We start from the raw sequence: 17,981 nt of genomic DNA, 5'->3' as shown, positions 1-17,981 counted from the left end.
AACCTTAGGGAGGGTCCCACTTGTCTGCCACGTCAGCAGCCACGTCAGCGCCACGTCAGGGCAACGGAGACACGTGGCAGCCCGTGAGAGGATGAAGAGGACGAGTTGGCGTCGAGGTGGCGGCCGGGTCAGCGCGCGGGCCGGGTCGGGTCAGGAGCGGGTGCGCGGGTCGCATGGAAGGCTGGTGGCGTGACACGTGGCGGCTTCAGGATCGTGTGATCAACAGCAAGATCCAACGGCTACTGAAGCATCTCGGGGGAGGATCAATGGAGGTGGACAGCGATCTTCCAGCGGCGCGTGGAGGCGCGTGCGGCGGTCTCTGGAGGAGATCTTGGCGGCGTTGGAAAGCTGACGGAGAGAAGAACACGATGATGCCGGAGGTGACGAACCAAAGCGTCGGAAACAGCTCGAAAATTGCGAGCAAAGTGGCACGGGTGGAAGCTGGAGGGAAGAGCAACCTGGTCGTGGCAGCGTCTTTCGGCGGCGCGTGGAGGCGCGTCCGGAGGCGGATGGCGACGGTTCTGGTTGCGTTGGAATCACGGCGACAAGACAAACAAGACGGTTATGGGGGTGACGAACCAAAGCGTCAAAGAGAGAACGAAAAAGGAGGCCAAAGAACACTGCCGACAAGGAAAAACAAAGGGGCTATGAACTAATATTCATCGGAAAAAAAAGACCTAAGCTCTTGATACCATGTTAGAAACAAGAGACTGAGAGAATAATATGAAAAGTGTATTATTGAGTTGTGCCAAAAGTACAATATACAAGAGGTATTTATAGGTGCTAAATGAATCAGAGTAATAAAAGCATAGAATCCTATAATTAATATACAGATATACTACATAAATATAGACGATACTAATTGATCCTAATTAATGCTAATGATTCTCTAACAATGATAGAATAAAAGAGTCATCTAATTGAATATTTTTGTAAAAATCTAATTGAATGATTGTATAAATTTTTTTTTATTATTAGTGTATTAAAATTAAAGAAACTATAACCAGAATATTATTTTGTGCTGTGACTAGAGATTATAATCATTTCAGGAAGTATATGTTCAGATAACCTAAAATTCTATGGCTGATTAGGGTAGGGTTTGGACTTTATCCTAATTTTATTTGTGGATTGAAAATTTTTTTAAAATTTTATTTTATCTTATTTACGGGTTGAGAATCTCTTAATGCTAACCCTATTTGCACCATAAAATTCTAAATCCTACCCTATTTGATCCTACCTGCAAAAAAATAAAAAAAATTTAAATAAATATAAAATTCAATCATTCTAAATTTTATACATATTAATAAAATAAAAAATAAAAAATTAAGTTCAAATTAAAATTAAAAACAATAAAATCTTAAAAAAATTTAACATAAAATTATAAATAATATGATCATCAACTAGTTTAGTAGTTATATTAAGTTTTTATAAGAGGAAGATTGTAAGTTCAACACTTACTTTCTTCACTACATACATAACTATATATTATATAATATATTAGGAATGCGGGTAGGGTAGGATAGGGTATAACCTGAACCCGTACCCTACCTTACCCACAGGCAAATTCATATCGTACCCTACCTTATCTGCAGCGGATCGAGTAAATAATCCTATCCGAACGAATTGATTCGGATTTAGTACCCGCGAGTAGAATATATATTATCAGTCTTACAAAATTCCGATAATTTATTTTTGGTCTTCCTATAAAAAAACAACGTTGATAAAGACATGTAGGTATACTATTACGCAATAATAATTCTAACTTTTTATGAATTTTTCATTTTTGACTTAACGACAAAATTTTGTTTATTATTTTTTTTTTGAGGATGGATGAATTAAATAATATTTTTATTCTAATCTTTTTCTCTTCTTTTCCCTGTCAATCAAACTTTTTCTTACCATAATGGTTAATTTTCTATTAGTATCAATCGATCAAAGTTGGATGATAGATGTAGAAATATAAGTCAGGTGCCTAAGTATGTGTTCTTGCAAAAATTTCATGTGCAAAAATAATTTAGAAATAATAATTTAAGATAATGGTAGTGGTCCTTAGAAGAAATAATAATTTTATACTGGATCTTAGAGTATGGCAATTCCGACATTTTGGAGTGAGTAACCGTACATGTCTAATTCAATTATCAGATATAATATAAATCATAGGAGAATGGTATTTATAATTATTTAATTTTTATCACTAAATTATCTTAGTATAAGAGGTTTATTATAGAATTGACCTATGAAACTTAAAACTATCTTTGAGCATAATATATAACAGAAACTGCAAAATGAAATTTCATAGGTTGTTTTCAATTATCAGAAAACACAGGGTTCAATTCAATTGAAAAAACTGATTAATCCTAATATATATATAGAAGTTTAAAGTAAGATTTAGAGGTGTTTGGGTGAGTTTCTAAAAAAAAATTTTTTTTTGAGTTATTTTTTTTAAAAAGATCTTATGGAAAAATGGAAAAATAGAAGTAATTTTATATTTAGATATCTCATAAAAAAAAAAATTTATTTATCAATTATGTTTGAGTATAATAATATAAAAGTATTTTTTTTGTTTATTTATTATATAAAAATATCTTTTTTTTTTAAAAAAAAATCTTTTAAAAAAAAGATATAAATTATAACTTTTCAAAAAAAATATTTTTTTTTATTTTTCTAATACTTTTACTTTTATTATTAAAAATTTGTCAAATACACTAAAAAATAAAAAAAAAAAATTATTAAAAAAAATATTTTTTTTTAAAAATAATTACGCTCAAACAAACACTTAAATTTGACACCTTTAAATAAAAAAAAAAATAATTCGTTAACATTAATCTTGATATATTCAAACTTATGTAAAAGCAGAATGTGATTATCAAAAACAGTGAAGGTGTGTGATTTTGATATACTAACATGATAAAGGGAAAATAATTGAAAGGGGAAATGGAAGATTATGACACACCAACAGAGATGTGTAAGTGTGGGGGATATAATTGTAAAATCAAATCAATTAAGAACAAATAAACAAATCTAATAAGACTATTTAATATGATATAATATTTAATTATATTATATATATACTAAAATTAATTTTAATAGTTAATTTAATGTATAAATAATATTTTTGTACGATATTATTTGTAAGTATTTGTCATGTAGGATAAAGAGGTGAAATGGATTGGAAACTGTCACATAAATGAAATAAAGGACGGTGCTGCTGCTGCCTCCTCCTCACTCAAATTAATGGATTATTAAACAATTATTAAATTTCATGTGATCTCTTCATAATACATTCACGTCCATAACATTCATGAATCATCATCATGATACTTTTGATATATTTAAATATTCAAAATTTCTTGAACATTATGTATCAATTATGAAAGAGTAAGATTGGCATAATTTATTATTTTTAATCTATAATTAAGTAATAATATTTAAAAATATTAATAACAAATATAATATTAAATTATTAGACTAAAAATATTAAATTATTTGTTAAAAATATTTACCAATATAAATTAAAATTGCTAACTTTTAAATTTTTACATTATGTCATTATTATAGTGAAAGATATAATATTTATGCATTTTTTATTAGTTTAAATTTAAAGATAAGTAATTTCATAATATAGTATGAGAATTTTTATAATACAAAGAAAAAATAACATCTATATAAAATTCACTCAAATTTTTAAAATAATCTTTCACAAAAAATATATTAAAAATTATAACTATTGATATAATTTTTTTTTATTTAAACATTTAGAATAATAAGCTGCTTATTTCTTATTACAAAATTTGTGTTATGCAACAGCAATATCTTAACTCCATTATTTTTTTTTTTATCTTTTCAAAAAACCAAGTGTAGCATAATGTGAAGTTTCAAGAGTATTATTTAAGATTCTTTTATCTAATTAGTTATTAGATCACATCTATTGTGATGGGCAACAGAATTTAGGACTTGTAGCTTTCTTTGTTGAAATTCTCTCATTCTTTTTCTTAATTAATTAATTAATTAAGAAAACCAGGGCAAATGGACGGTGACAGTACTGAGGTTTAAATATTCATAATAATAGTTCCTTGAGATGCTTCATAATATAGCCAATCCATTGTCCTTTTTCTGCAGGTTTTGAAAAATTTTACATCCCATCTTGGTGAATCCAAGGCCAACAACTGATTATTCTATTTAGATTGATGATAATGATTCTTAAGGATATTAATAATTCTAAAGCATTCTTAAGAATTAATATCCACAAGAACATTCATGCATGTATCTTGCATTATGTCATTTCAAGACCAAATCTTTATTGCTAAATATATAAGAAAAAATAAAATCATGCAATGCCCATAATTGGTAATAATTTTATCCCTACAAATTAGGAGTGTATATGGGTCGAGCCACACTAGGTTTGGTTTAATTTAGATTCGACCTAAAATATAGACCGGACCTAATTTTTAGACTTTAACCCGATCTTAGACCCGATGAAACCTACGCACCTTCGAATCGGGTGAAAATTGGATAAAAACCGGGTCTTTAGTATGTAAAAATCACTTAATCTCCAACCATTATTTCACAATTCACATAGTAAAATTCACTAAAAAAAATATAACAAGAACCAACATTTCTCTAAAATTAAAGCGTAACCATAATCAATACTAATATTGTCTAATAACACCAAATATTTAAATCAATACAAATAACACAATATTATGCATTAGTCTAAAGTCTTGTGCATTTTAAATATAAAACATTAACTTATAATCTTATAATGACGAATAACACAAAATATTAAGGTTTATAATATTTAAATTCCACATAAGAATAGCAATCATCCATCACTAATAACACAAAATATTAATTGTGTATGATGACCGGACCACCGGGCCGAGTTCGAATGACTCGAGCTATGGTTCGGACCCGACCCGAAATAATAACCAGATCTATTTTTGAGACCCTTACCCGACCCTAGACCCGATGAAAACACACTAAATTAGCCTCTAAAGTGTTCGGAGCCAGGACAGGTCTTCGAATTGGACCGGACCATATACACCCCTACTACGAATATTTATACAGAAAATTTTATAAGCAACAAATTAATTTTTTTTATAAGAAATTACTTTTATTGATAATAAATATTCCGAATAACTTTAAAAATAAAAAAACTTACAACAAAAATAATAAACACGTTTTTTTACTAGATGAGATTGGATACATAAATCGAAGAATCTGTCTGGTGTAAAGAAAATTCATCAACGGTTTAAAATAACTGTTCTATATATCTAACTGTCTGCATAAGTCTTGCAATTTTATATAACTAAGATTATGCAAAGATAATGAGAAAAGAAAAGAGAGGTGCATATTAACCTATTTCCCAATTGCATCTTATGGTGCTTGCTGGGTTCCTATATATTACAGTGAGACCCTTTAACTTGCTTTTCTGACCTTAGCTTAAAACTCATGTGCATCTGAATCTAAAACAAAATTATCTCATAAAATAGTAAATAGACTCATATCATTTAAAACTTAGTGTTATTGATTTTTATTTTCATTATTATTTGCTTTTATTATTGTTATTTATAAAATGTCACTGATCTTAACTGAATTTGGAATAGAGAGTGAGGATGTCACATTATTAGTTTCTCTAGCACAATTTTTTTTTCTTGATCAATGTTTTTCACTATCAGAAAATTCGTGATTATACATAACCTTACCGATAACTACAGTATCAAAAGGGAAATGATATTTGTACACTAAAATTAGCCACTAAAATCAGTCACCAATATATTTATATATAAAATACATGTGTGGTTTAATTTATTTTCAATATGTATTTATATTCCAACATGTATTTTATACTAGTGGCTGACTTTGGTGGCTGATTTTAGTTTACACGTAGCAGAACCCGTATCAAAAAATGAAAAATTGTGTAGCCATAGAATTGGGATAAAAACAGATTACCCTTCCTAAATGTGAGGATCAGTTGTTAGTATACAGTGCAACTTTTTTTTATTATATGTCCAAAACCACTTTGCAATTGCAAGCTTTTGAAGGATATTGATATATTATCAACCAACACAAGAAGGAAAAAAAGAAGAACAAGAAAGGAAAAGTCAGCATTTTCAAAGAAAGATTATTATCTGACAAATCTTCATTCTATTGGTGCTTGATTCCTCATTGAGAAACACCTTATCTTTATAACTTTCTTTGCCACTTTGAGGGAATCCAAACATCAATTGGGGCTGGTTGGTGTAGAGAATATTAGAATATAGAAAGCTTATTTGGCACTCTCTATTTGTTGAGTATTTATGTCTGCCACCATAAAAGAGAGAAGGCCAAAGAAAATAGTAGCACATGCTTATCACTTCAGGGAGGGTGCTTTTGCATCTACATTTTGCACCTTAATTAGCACACTTTCATTCTTATTTTTATTTCTATATTCTCTCAAAGATTCAAGATTGACATAGATATCTATGGCCCATAATCCATTCCATTCACTCTTTGGTTATCACTCTATCTTCTTTAGGCTCACTAAAAATTGAATTGAATATGGTTGCAATATCATTCCAAAATTGAGTGAATACCCCATCCGATCCCTGACAATTATCTCGAAAGAACAACGAGACCTCCAAGAAAAAAAAACACTCAATCCGATCCTTGATTTTTTTTTGGGACTGATTAGCCCCTGTGCTAAAAAAAAAATATTGACTTTTTTTTTTGCACAAGAACCTCGTTGTTCTTTCGAAGTTATTGTCAGAGACCGGGTTGGATTTTTTTTTTTGTCAAGGGTCTCGTTGTCTTGGGTTTTTCTTTCCAAAATTTGATTCTTAATCTCTCGGGTGCATCATTGCCTACTCATTAGTCATAATGAAATAATTAACAAAATACACATCTCTTATCCCAAGGAATTTTAAATGGGACATGTTAATCTTCAATAGATATTTATTTATTATAAATGTTCAAAAATTATATCTATTAGACATATTGGCTCATACATCATTTTCAATCAAATTTTTAATATGTGTATTAGATGAATAAATTATTTGCAAAAATATAATTATATGACAAATTTATCTCTCTTTAAAATAACAAAAGGATTAATTTGACTTATAAAAATTTTCAACATGATATCAAAGTCTTATCAACCACCATGAATATTGAATTCCTAATCTTCTGTCACATTTAGCTTTCCCTATAGCAAATTTATTTCCATCTAAAACTACAATATATCACTATGTGTATATGAAGTTTATAAGATTAGATAGAAATATAGCAAGGGCTAATTCCACTTTATTTTTATTTAGACCACAAGAAGAAATAAAATTAATTATATGTATGTGCTGCCTAAATTACCCAACATATGCTAAAGAGTAACTGAATGTTTCAATGAATCCTCTGGAAAAATGGTTATCTAAATAACCACAATAACAACAACAAGAAGCCAATTTTAAAACAATGTTTAGTTCTGCAATAACAATTATGATAGATTAGGCTACAAGTCTAAAGTGTTAACATAAAGAAAATAATACTAATGACGTGGCATGCATTCAATCAAAAGATCAACAATTTAATTCAAAACACAGCAAAGATTTTTGTCAACCATGTCATTAGTGAGAATTAATAATCCCTTTTACTTTGCATTTAATAAAAAAGGTTATCAGTGCTGGCACCAGCAAGCACAAGCACTTTCTTGATTACTATGTTGATTAACACTAACCCTAACTAATGGATTCAGCTAAAAAATGTTCTAAAAATATTGAATAAAAGAGTTAAGATATTTTTTTTAATTATTTCATTGCATTGAAATTGCAGAAGTAATATTTTACTGAAATAGGAACCTATTATAAAGTGTTTGTAGCAAACTACATTTACTAGTAATTTTATTCAGAGTAATTGAATCACAATATAGGTGCATGTGTTTGATTATCAAATATAAATCCATTAGAGATAACAGATAAGCAAGCCCTTCTGAATCATCAAGCTTTGTCATTGTGATGTGATTGGGATAGTTTATGGCTTTATGCCACTAGTTTAAAGTAAACAAGACAAAATAGTTGACATAAACACATGATTAGTATTCATGATTCTGCATTAGATTAGACTCATCCATGCTGTTCAAGTGTTTATCCTAAGATGAACAATTGAAAGACCCTTTATATTACTTGTTAAAGGAAATAAGATAAAATTGTTTTAACATTAAATAAAGAGTTTACTTTTATGCACTAACAGCGTAAAATGTTTTAAGTTGTCGTTCAATCACATCTATTTTTTTAGATGACCATTCACGTTATCGATGTAAAAAATAGCTATTTTGCTGAGAGATAGTTACGTAATTGGATATACGTATAAAATTATTTTACACTACAGTGCATTAAAATTAAATTCTTAAATAAATACATTATATAATATACAATCACCATTCTGCATTGGAGTGATCCATGCTTATGAAAAAGTTTATCAAGATAAGCAAGTGATGTCATTATGTAATGGAAAAAATTAAAGTCTAAGAAAGCAGAAAAGAGAAGGGGTGTAAAGGCCACAAGTATGAGATTCCTTACATAAATAATTGAACCAATGCTTTTTCTTCTTCTTTGCTTTCTTTATTGTTCATCTCTGCTAAGGGATTCATTCCTGTGAGACATTTCATCAAACAGAAGATGAACCTGTTATAAAATAAACATCATATCAAGTATAATAGAATATAAGAACATAACGAAAATTGAAGCAACAACTTCACGAAGGGTCTTAGGGTCACAATAACATTTAGAGCTTATAATTGCAATTTGCTTGTAGGCTCTCACACTATACCAAATTTGAGATTTAATTTTAGTCTAACTCCAAGTGGAAAAGAAACTAAAAACCATAAAGTATAAGAAAATTTCTCATTCCATGCAAATATTGTATCTCTCATTTGTTTTTTTTGTCATTTTTTTACGTCACTAAGCGTAAATATTTAAATATTCCGGTTAAAAACCAACAGTTAATCCTTAATTTTGTCAAAATTTACCCTCTTTTTATTTTTCACGGTATTCTCTCGTTCAATAAGCCAAAAATTAATTTGTCGCGAATACTAGAGTATACCATATATTTTTTTTGTTTTCTATTGTATTTCCCAACCCGACAGGTCAAGAACATCGGAATTCCATTTAAAAGTTTATCGCTGACCAATAAATTATTACATAGATAAGACGAAATTTGAATCCCTAAGACTTACTTATACAAGCATTTTTTTTTGTTGACAATATCATGAATTTTTTAATATATGTTTTCTTTCAAGAAAAATTCTGATTCTTTTTTTGATCAATTGTTAATGGACTTATGGCCCAATGTTAAATTTCTTAGATCACATAAAGCCCAATTAATACGGTCCCATTTAATGCCAACATAAATTTTCGCCAAATGTTCCCTATGTCTAATTGTCCATCAATACTAGTATATTATTTTTTTTATATTTGTGAGGAATTAATTTTTGATCTAGAAATAAAAAATCAATTATTTGAGTGTTGATGAGATGAATGAACTAACAAATAAAATGGAACTATATTATTGAGAGACCAAAGAAGCATTAATTATTCGACTTGCACACAGATTATATGAATGTCTTAAAATATGGGGGAAGTCAATATTGGCTAGCTCAATTATGACATAAAAGATAGTTATAGAATAATGTGACATGGTAGTAGCTCATCTCAACCTTTAACCATGTAGTCAAATATTCAGTCTCCATTGAATGGAATATATAGAACAGTAGAACACTATTTTTTGGATAATTGTTTACATCTTCAAAAGGATACTATGATTTAAAAAAAAAAAAAGATCACTTACATGAATTTGTCTTTACATAAAATTTTTTAAATAATTTGACATATTTAACTAAATTATTTTTTAATCATCTTTTTTACATGAAGACAATTTCATTTCAGTAGTCACTCGTAACTGTCGATAGTAGACGTGGACGTTTATTTTTTAACCCGAAATATAATTTTGACCTAAAAGGTGTGGACAAGAGTGTTATGGGCAAATGGTTCTCAGTAATTCATGTGTGCAGAGTATGCTACATTATTCAATTTCAATATATGAATGACAAGAAACAAGTTGCAAAATGTGGTCTTATCACTACTTTTTGTCCCAAGAACAACTAGCCTATTGAGACCCTATAAATAGGTTTGGTTTGCAAAGGAAAAAAAAGTGTAAAAGTTTTGAGATTTGAGATGATGGTGAAAAGAGAATCTTTAGTCACTGCTTTCTTATGGCTCTTACTTGTGACATTAGTAGTTGTTGTATATGCAAATGATGAAGGGAATACCAAAATTCACCCACCAAAGTCTAACCATATGGTCTATTATCCTCAAGGTAAAATCAATAAGTATATGCTTAATTATGAATTTGGATTCATTATTTGACTCTTCAGTTTCCAATTCTTGCAACAATTATAGTAATAATAATAAAAATGTGTTGTCATTTTTGTTCAAAGGTTGTAGGTGTTGCTGGTTCATTTGGAAGCCAATGATCCAATGTGGAAAAGCATGCTGTGAAGATGGATGTTGCCCTTAAGCATATAATATATCACAAGGTTGAAGGTTGAAGGTTGAAGGTTGAGGCAGACTCTATATATGTACTTCTCTTTATTTTGTGAATATAATATATGCTGGAAGCAAACAAAACTATTTGGATAATTTTTCCCTGAATAAAACTATAGTGTGCTATGGATAATTTTATGTGGAAGATATTTTAATTACTAAAGTGACATTTGGTTTTCTAAATATATAGTTCATAATCTCTCTCTCACTCTCAATTTTCCATAAGCTCCGTCGCAAAAGGTTTGTGGCAGATACATTCGTCACAAAAGATTGTAGCAATTTTTATCTCACACAAATAATGTTTGCTGCAATTATTCACCAGCAATTTTACAAAATGAAAAGGTGATAGCAAACTCTCTCCATCATGTCACGAAAAATATCTCAAATATTCAAATAAAAAAAAATTCTAACGAACGGATCCATCCAAAAACATAAAATCAAACTTGTGACTCAAGACTACACTCAATCAGAAAGAATGGATTTTAATAAAGTTTTTAGTCATGTGATAAAATCAACCACCATTAGATTAATTCTGAGTTTAGTTTTGTCTAAAAATTAGTGATTAGATAATATATATATATATATATATATATATATATATATATATTTTGATGGAATAGCGGGGTCAGGAACCCAAAACAGCAAGCAAAAACTACAAGTCTCTAAGCCTAAAAGAACCATACATGTCAAAAACTAAAACTGAAATAATATCAGGTGTAGGTGTATAAAAAATGTGGAGATCTATGGGGAGATCATGCCCCTTCTTGGCCATTATATCTGCAACTGCATTGGCCTCTCTTAAGGTGTGATTTCAATCAATATTTTGCACACGCCTGCTTAGGATCAGGATATCTTGCACAAGAGCTGCACAAGGGTGGGAGTTTGGGCATCCTGTTTTAATAACCTAAAGAGCCATTGGAGAGTCAGACTCGACAATAATATTCTGAAAATCATTAGCAACTGCTATTTGGTGACCTTTAATAATTCCCCAAAGTTCAGCATGCATAATGGTACAATTACCCAAATTACAGGAAAAGACTTTCATAAACCTTTCCATGTGGTCTCTGAAGATCCCCCCGTAGGAGGCACTATCACATTGGGAGAAGTAGGACCCATCAACATTAATCTTGACATAGTGCTCCTGTGGTTGGTGCCAGCGAATGAGATTTCCCAAACTATTATGATTCCTCTTTAGAAGGTTAGTCTTCTTCATGGCTTTAATAATATCCCTTGTACGTGCTCTAATGTGGCTCACAGCAACCCTTGGGTCAGTGGCCTTGCCTTCAAAGACCAATTTTATTTCGCAACCACCAAAGAGAGGAGGCACCCACTCCAAAGTAGTAAGTCCACTCCGTTTTCCTATTGAGATTTGAGGAGAGCCATTCTCTCATACTTCCGGTAAAAAAATCCCCAACCTCTCTCGCGGGAATTAGAAGCTTCCAAACTTGAGTTGCAAAAGGACAGTCACGAAGAACATGGATAGTGAATTCCTCACCCGACTAACATCGAGGACAGCTGGGGTTCAAAGTCATATGCCTCCTGAACCTTTGAGCATTTGCACAAAGCCAAAGAAAGGTGCAAATTCTTTCTGGGCCCTTTCAGTCCCACGCAAGCTTGAAGATTTGGTCCGAGTGGTTCTGGTTGGTGTGAAGGGATTGGTAAGCAGACTTCAGGTTGAACGCCCCATCCGATGATAAAGCCCAAGCAATCTGATCCTCATTCTTCCAAGGTGATGGTGGAGCCATTACTAAGACTCGTTGGACAACCTCATCCGGGAGCCATTCTCTAAGCTTCCTATCATCCCAATACCCTGAAACAGAGAGGAAATCATTTAGAGAATTAGGTGAATAATTGCTATATTTTACCTAGGTAGCATGTTGGTCTAGAGTTCCAAATTTTGGAATCCATTGATGACTCCAAAATTTAATTTTAGATCCATCACCTATCCTCCATATGGCATTGCTCTCAACATCTTTCCAAGCACGGCAGACTCCTTTCCACAAATTAGAAGCATTATTTATCCTTCTAACATTAAGAAAAATATCAGTCCCACACCGGTATTTAGACCTTAGAACTCTGGCCCAAAGATAATCTCTTTTGTCGACCAGCCCCTATCCAATCTTCATCATAAATGCATGGTTAAGGTCTTTGGCATGTCGGATACCAAGACCACCTGCATTTTTGGGTTTACAGACATTATGCCAGCTCAGAAAGTGGACTTTCTTTGTCTGATTAGTGTCACCTCAGAGAAAATTTTTGCATTTAAAAAAATCAATCATATTACAAGTAGAAACAGGTAAATAAGCAGTTTGCATAGTATAACTAGATAAAGCAGAGAGGACAGATTTTACCAAGGTATTTTTCTCCACCAAAAATAATGATGTAGCTTTCCAATTGCTGAGTCTTGTATTTAATTTGCTTATGATTCCGTTGTAAGTGCTCCGCATTACCCTAGAGTGGAGAAGGAGAACTCCAAGGTACTTTTCGAGATCATTTGTCCTCTGAAAATGTAACGCTTCACTAATCTCATTTCTTATATGATGCCCCACGTTATTGGAGAAGAAGATTCTAGTCATTTCATTACTAACTTTCTGACCGGAACTTTCACAAAAGGCACCAAGAACTCTATCAATTATCCAGGCCTACTCCAAACTGGCTTCAGCAAAGAGAATAAAGTCATCGGCGAAACAGAGGTGAGAGAGCTCAGGACCACCCCTATTAAGTCTGATGGGTTTCCAGTAACCCAGGTTGACCGCTTCTGATATGAGCTAAGAGAGACGTTCCATGCACAGAACAAAAATATAAGGTGAAATAGGATCACCTTGACGAATTTCTCTAGAAGGAGTAAATTCATCTAAAGCCTCTCCATTCCAAAGCATTCTCATTCTGGCTGAAGAGATACACGTACATATGAGATTAGAGATGTGAGATGGGATCCCAATATCATCAAGAGTATTATTAATAAAATTCCATTTCAATCTGTCATAAGCTTTTTCCAAATCAATCTTAATGGCCATCCAGCCTTTAACACCCTTTTTGCTTCGCATGGAGTGAATGACCTCCTGAGTGATGTATCAGAGCTGTGCCTGCCAGGTACAAAACTGCATTGCGTCAGCTTGACAAGCTTCTCCATAATATATCTCAACCGCTTGGCAAGAATCTTTGTGATAACTTTATATGAAACGTTGCACAAACTAATCGGTCGCATTTGTTTTAAAGTAGTAGAGGGCTCCACTTTAGGAATCAAAACAATGAGAGTTTCATTTATCTCTTTCACCTTATAAGGATTACTAAAGATATTCTGCACGAGCCTACACAACTCAGCACCAATCTTATCCTAATTATGTTGGTAAAAAATAGCATGAATTCCATCTTACCTGGTGCTTTGAAGCTTCCCATAGTAAAAATAGCATCCTATATTTCCCACTCAGAGACTTGACCACCAATCAGATTTATATCATCATTACTTAGGCCAGGAAATCTTTGGTTCATGACAAAAGGAGAGTTAGGAGTGTCATCCAAGTATAACTTAGCATAGAATGAGTTACCATCATCTCAAGTTCAGCACTCTCTGTAATCCAATTTCCATTATCATCTTGCAACGCCTCAATTTCATTTCTTCTTCTTCTAGCCATAGTAGTGCCATGGAAGTATTTAATGTTGCGGTCACCAAATTGTATCCAATTACACCGAGATTTTTGAAACCAGAGTAGCTCTTTCTATGCCAAAATCTCTTCATACTCTGCCCAAAGTCTTCCTTGCGGATCTTTTAAGAACCGATTGTATCCATTACTAAGATTATTTGTGATGCCCTATAGCCTTCTCAAAATCCTGAACTTATTTTTATTAATGTTACCAAACACATTGGAATTCCAGATTCTGAGAGAATTTTGAAATCATTTATACAGTTATTCCAAGAGTCCTCAAACTTCCAGCTTCTTTGAACTAAATTCTTAAAATCAGGGTGAGATAGCCAGCCAGCAAAAAAATGAAACGACCTTCTTCTTTTGTTGGGAGGGGCAGAATGAGAAAATTGCAGAAGAAGAGGAGAATGGTCAAATTTTAACATAGGGAGATGTTTGATAACAGCATCAGGGAAGCAAATCTGCCACTCAATATTTCTGAGACCTTTATCAAGGCGTTCAGACAAACTCCCATGCTTCCAAGTGTAGGGCCAGCCCGAGTAGCCCAAATCCAGAAGACCGCAGTTAGAAACACAGTTTTGAAAGTCTCTACAAGCACTGTTATTCTGAGAAATAGAGACCCCCTTCCTCTCAAAGTCATGCAGATACGCATTAAAATTCCCAATAATGCACCAGGGGAGATTCATAGATTCACTAAGAATTTTGAGATCCTTCTAGAGCTATTTTCTTAAGGATCTCTAAGGACTACCATAAATAGCCGTCAACATCCATGGAGGTGAGTTCCTGACTTGGATTCTCATGTGAACAAATTGAAAGTTGTGCCGAAAGATTTCTACTTCCCAAATATCCGAATTCTACAAGCACCAAATACCCCCAGATTGGCCCCTTGCATCTTCAACAAACATGCCATTAAACCCTATTCTATTTCTGACGGTCCTTCTCCGATCCCCACTAATATGGGTTTCCAACAGAATGACAAAATTCAAATCATAATCTCTCTTAAGGTCTCTAATAAGGTTAGGAAACGTCTTTTCGCCCGCACCCCAATAGTTCCAGGTAAGAATATTCATGAGAAACTAACAAAAAATGGAGGTTACCAAGAACCAAAGAGCTAGAAATTAAACACGGTCTGAGGCATCAGCTCCATCCATTTTGCTAACCCGATTCACGGAGTTCTTTTGACTACCAGTTGTTCTAGTCACACACGATAGAGTTGCATCAGGTGGTTTTTCCGGTGCGGGTCCCACAATCACTGATTTCCCTCTATCTTCTGGGTCCGGATGATGAGCACAGTGACGAATCCCCGAAGATCTTGTAGCTTCATTGCTCCCATGGCTAGTATTTCCATTTCTCATAGCATTGAAATCTTCCCACTGTTGCTTCACCATACCCCTCATGTTTGCCATAATGACTTGCTCCATGTCCTCCTTATATGGATCCTTTGAAGTGGAAGGCTTGCTTTGTGGCACTACCGCTGCGGAAGAATCAAGAGCCAAAAGAGCCTTTTCAATAATTTTTTGTTTATGTTTGAAGCCTTTTTTGGGAGGATTGGGCCTATTCTTGTGGTTGGGCCTTTTTTAATGGCTTGGGGGGGTTTTTGCTTGCTCCTTTTTTGAGAAACCTTTCTTTGGCCATAATTGGTTTAGTAACAATAGTTTGGGCTTGACTTGTTGGAGGCCTAGATTGCATGGTAGCCTTTGGAGGAAGTTCATTGTGTTGAGAAATATCCTGCGCAGTATCCGCACCCCATCGATCAAGACATTGAAGCGAGACTCATCCTCAGAACCTTGATTCATATCCCCCTATTTTCCTTTTCATTATTATGGGGCCCATTAGTATTAAATGTGCTTTTATTACCAGGATTATATCTTTCTTGTTTTTTTTTTCCTTAGTGATAGTCTGACCATCATCCAGGGACCAAAATCAGGAGGAACCTGATCAACGCAATTAACCCCTTGATTCGCGCACTTGCTCTGGATAGTAAGATCTCCCGTGATTGAGCCCTCCGGCTGACCCTCCTTCTCCTCGACCGGCGTTTCGACATTCCCAGCCTTCGGTGAGCCTTCCACATGTACAGCGACTTCGCTACACTAATCACTACGATGTCCATATTTTTCACACTGAAAGCAAATGAGATGAAGTCCTTCATACTCAATATTAAGAGTGCTTCCCAAAACTGAGATTCTCGGAACTAATTTTTTTGTCAAGTCAATCTCAACACAAATTCTGGCAAACTTTCCTCTCGAGTGAATGGAGGTAGCTCGATCAATTTTTAGCATGGTTCCAATAGCTGATCCAACTCGCCATAGAAACCGATGATTATACAGCTCTATAGGAAGATTCGAAATACAGACCCATGCCGCAATATTCTTAACCGCACTCTCCAATGTCAGAAAAATGGTCTCTACCTCTGAACAATGAGATAATGCCCTGCGATCATCCATGGTCCATCCAAGAGAGCGTGTGAGTAGTCCTTCTCATATGAAAAATGAACCAGAAAATAGTCACGATCTATATCAATAACATTGATCTTACCTTTCTTAGCCCAATCCCTATTTAGACGTTGTTCCAAGAATCCCAGGCCGACTCTTTTGTCCAAAACTTTGACAATTAAAGCAGCATGCCATGACTTGCACCATTCATCGAACTCATCTTTTGATACCGGAATGGTCGGACAAGGATCAAAGGCTTTATTTTCTTTTTCCTGTGCCTCCATATCTATGTACCATCGATCCTCAGGGTTAGGTTCCTCCTCCGCCACTTCCACGATATTCCCCTCCCATGCATCCCCAGGAGAGGAAAGTAATGTTTCTTTATACGATATTTTCTGCGGAATAGTAGATCCAGCTAAATTATCCGCAACCATCTCTATACTATCTTCTTTTCTATTCAGATTAATCTCCTCTCGATCTTTGACTTTCTTTGTACTACGTTGTTTTAGGTCATGAACTTGTGTTGAAACCCTTGCATAGCTCGCAAGGTCACTCATCACTCCTAAAGTAAACAATTAGATAATTGTATACATAAAGTGATATTACAAATTATTTATATGAAATAGTCCAAATTAAAGGTTTTGAAATTAATGCTCAAATTGAATGTTGGAAACTAAATAGGTCTTTTTATGGTCTGAAACAAGTTCTAAGAGAGTGGTTTCTTAAGTTATATAGTATCTTATCTCAGTTTGATTTTACACATGCTTAGTCTAATACATCATTGTTCATTAAACAATCTCCTACTTAGGTTATCTAGATCCTATATGCTATGTTGATGATATCATTATTATCGGAAATGATACCTTTGAAATTGATACTATGATTAAACAACTAAATTCAATCTTTACTCTAAAAGATCTTGGAGAACTAAGTTACTTTTTAAGCATAGAAGTTCAAAGAATTAGTGTTGGACAATTATACACTTATATTTATCTCAAACAAAGTATTTTATTGATTTATTATTTATAGTAAATATGGGCAAAGCTGCTACAATGCCAACTCCTATGATATAAGATTTTTTACTTAAATAAAATAAACACAACTCAAAATTATTTGATTCCCTAAAGCAAATTTTAAAATGTAAATGCCCTCTTCTTAATAATATATAAATCGTCTTAGGGACTTGAGGGTTATACAATATGTTAACCATGACACCTTAGGATGATTTATGTATGAATGCTTTACGGGAATAACTCATAAATCATGCCAGAGTTCACAACTTTATAAGTTGTCTATAAATCGTTCTAGGGTGAGAGGAGTTACGTGATTCGAGA

The 17,981-nt window shown here is 33.1% G+C and overlaps 1 long non-coding RNA gene and 1 pseudogene across 1 annotated transcript; one reads left to right on the top strand and one right to left on the bottom strand.

The window, feature by feature from the left end:
- The first annotated feature begins 10,193 nt into the window (after nt 1–10,193).
- On the top strand, nt 10,194–10,754 carry LOC107638734 (uncharacterized). Its single transcript, XR_001619847.3, has 2 exons — nt 10,194–10,344; nt 10,466–10,754. It is a non-coding gene; the product is annotated as an uncharacterized LOC107638734 (long non-coding RNA).
- A 4,579-nt stretch (nt 10,755–15,333) lies between these two features.
- On the bottom strand, nt 15,334–17,204 carry LOC148566602 (uncharacterized; annotated as a pseudogene).
- Nucleotides 17,205–17,981: the final 777 nt, after the last annotated feature.

The sequence above is a fragment of the Arachis ipaensis genome, chromosome B4, assembly GCF_059453495.1.
Source record: "Arachis ipaensis isolate K30076 ecotype BB chromosome B4, ASM5945349v1, whole genome shotgun sequence".
Taxonomy (NCBI): domain Eukaryota; kingdom Viridiplantae; phylum Streptophyta; class Magnoliopsida; order Fabales; family Fabaceae; genus Arachis; species Arachis ipaensis.
Note: the sequence above shows the minus strand (reverse complement) of the source record. Positions and strands in the feature narration are given on the sequence as shown.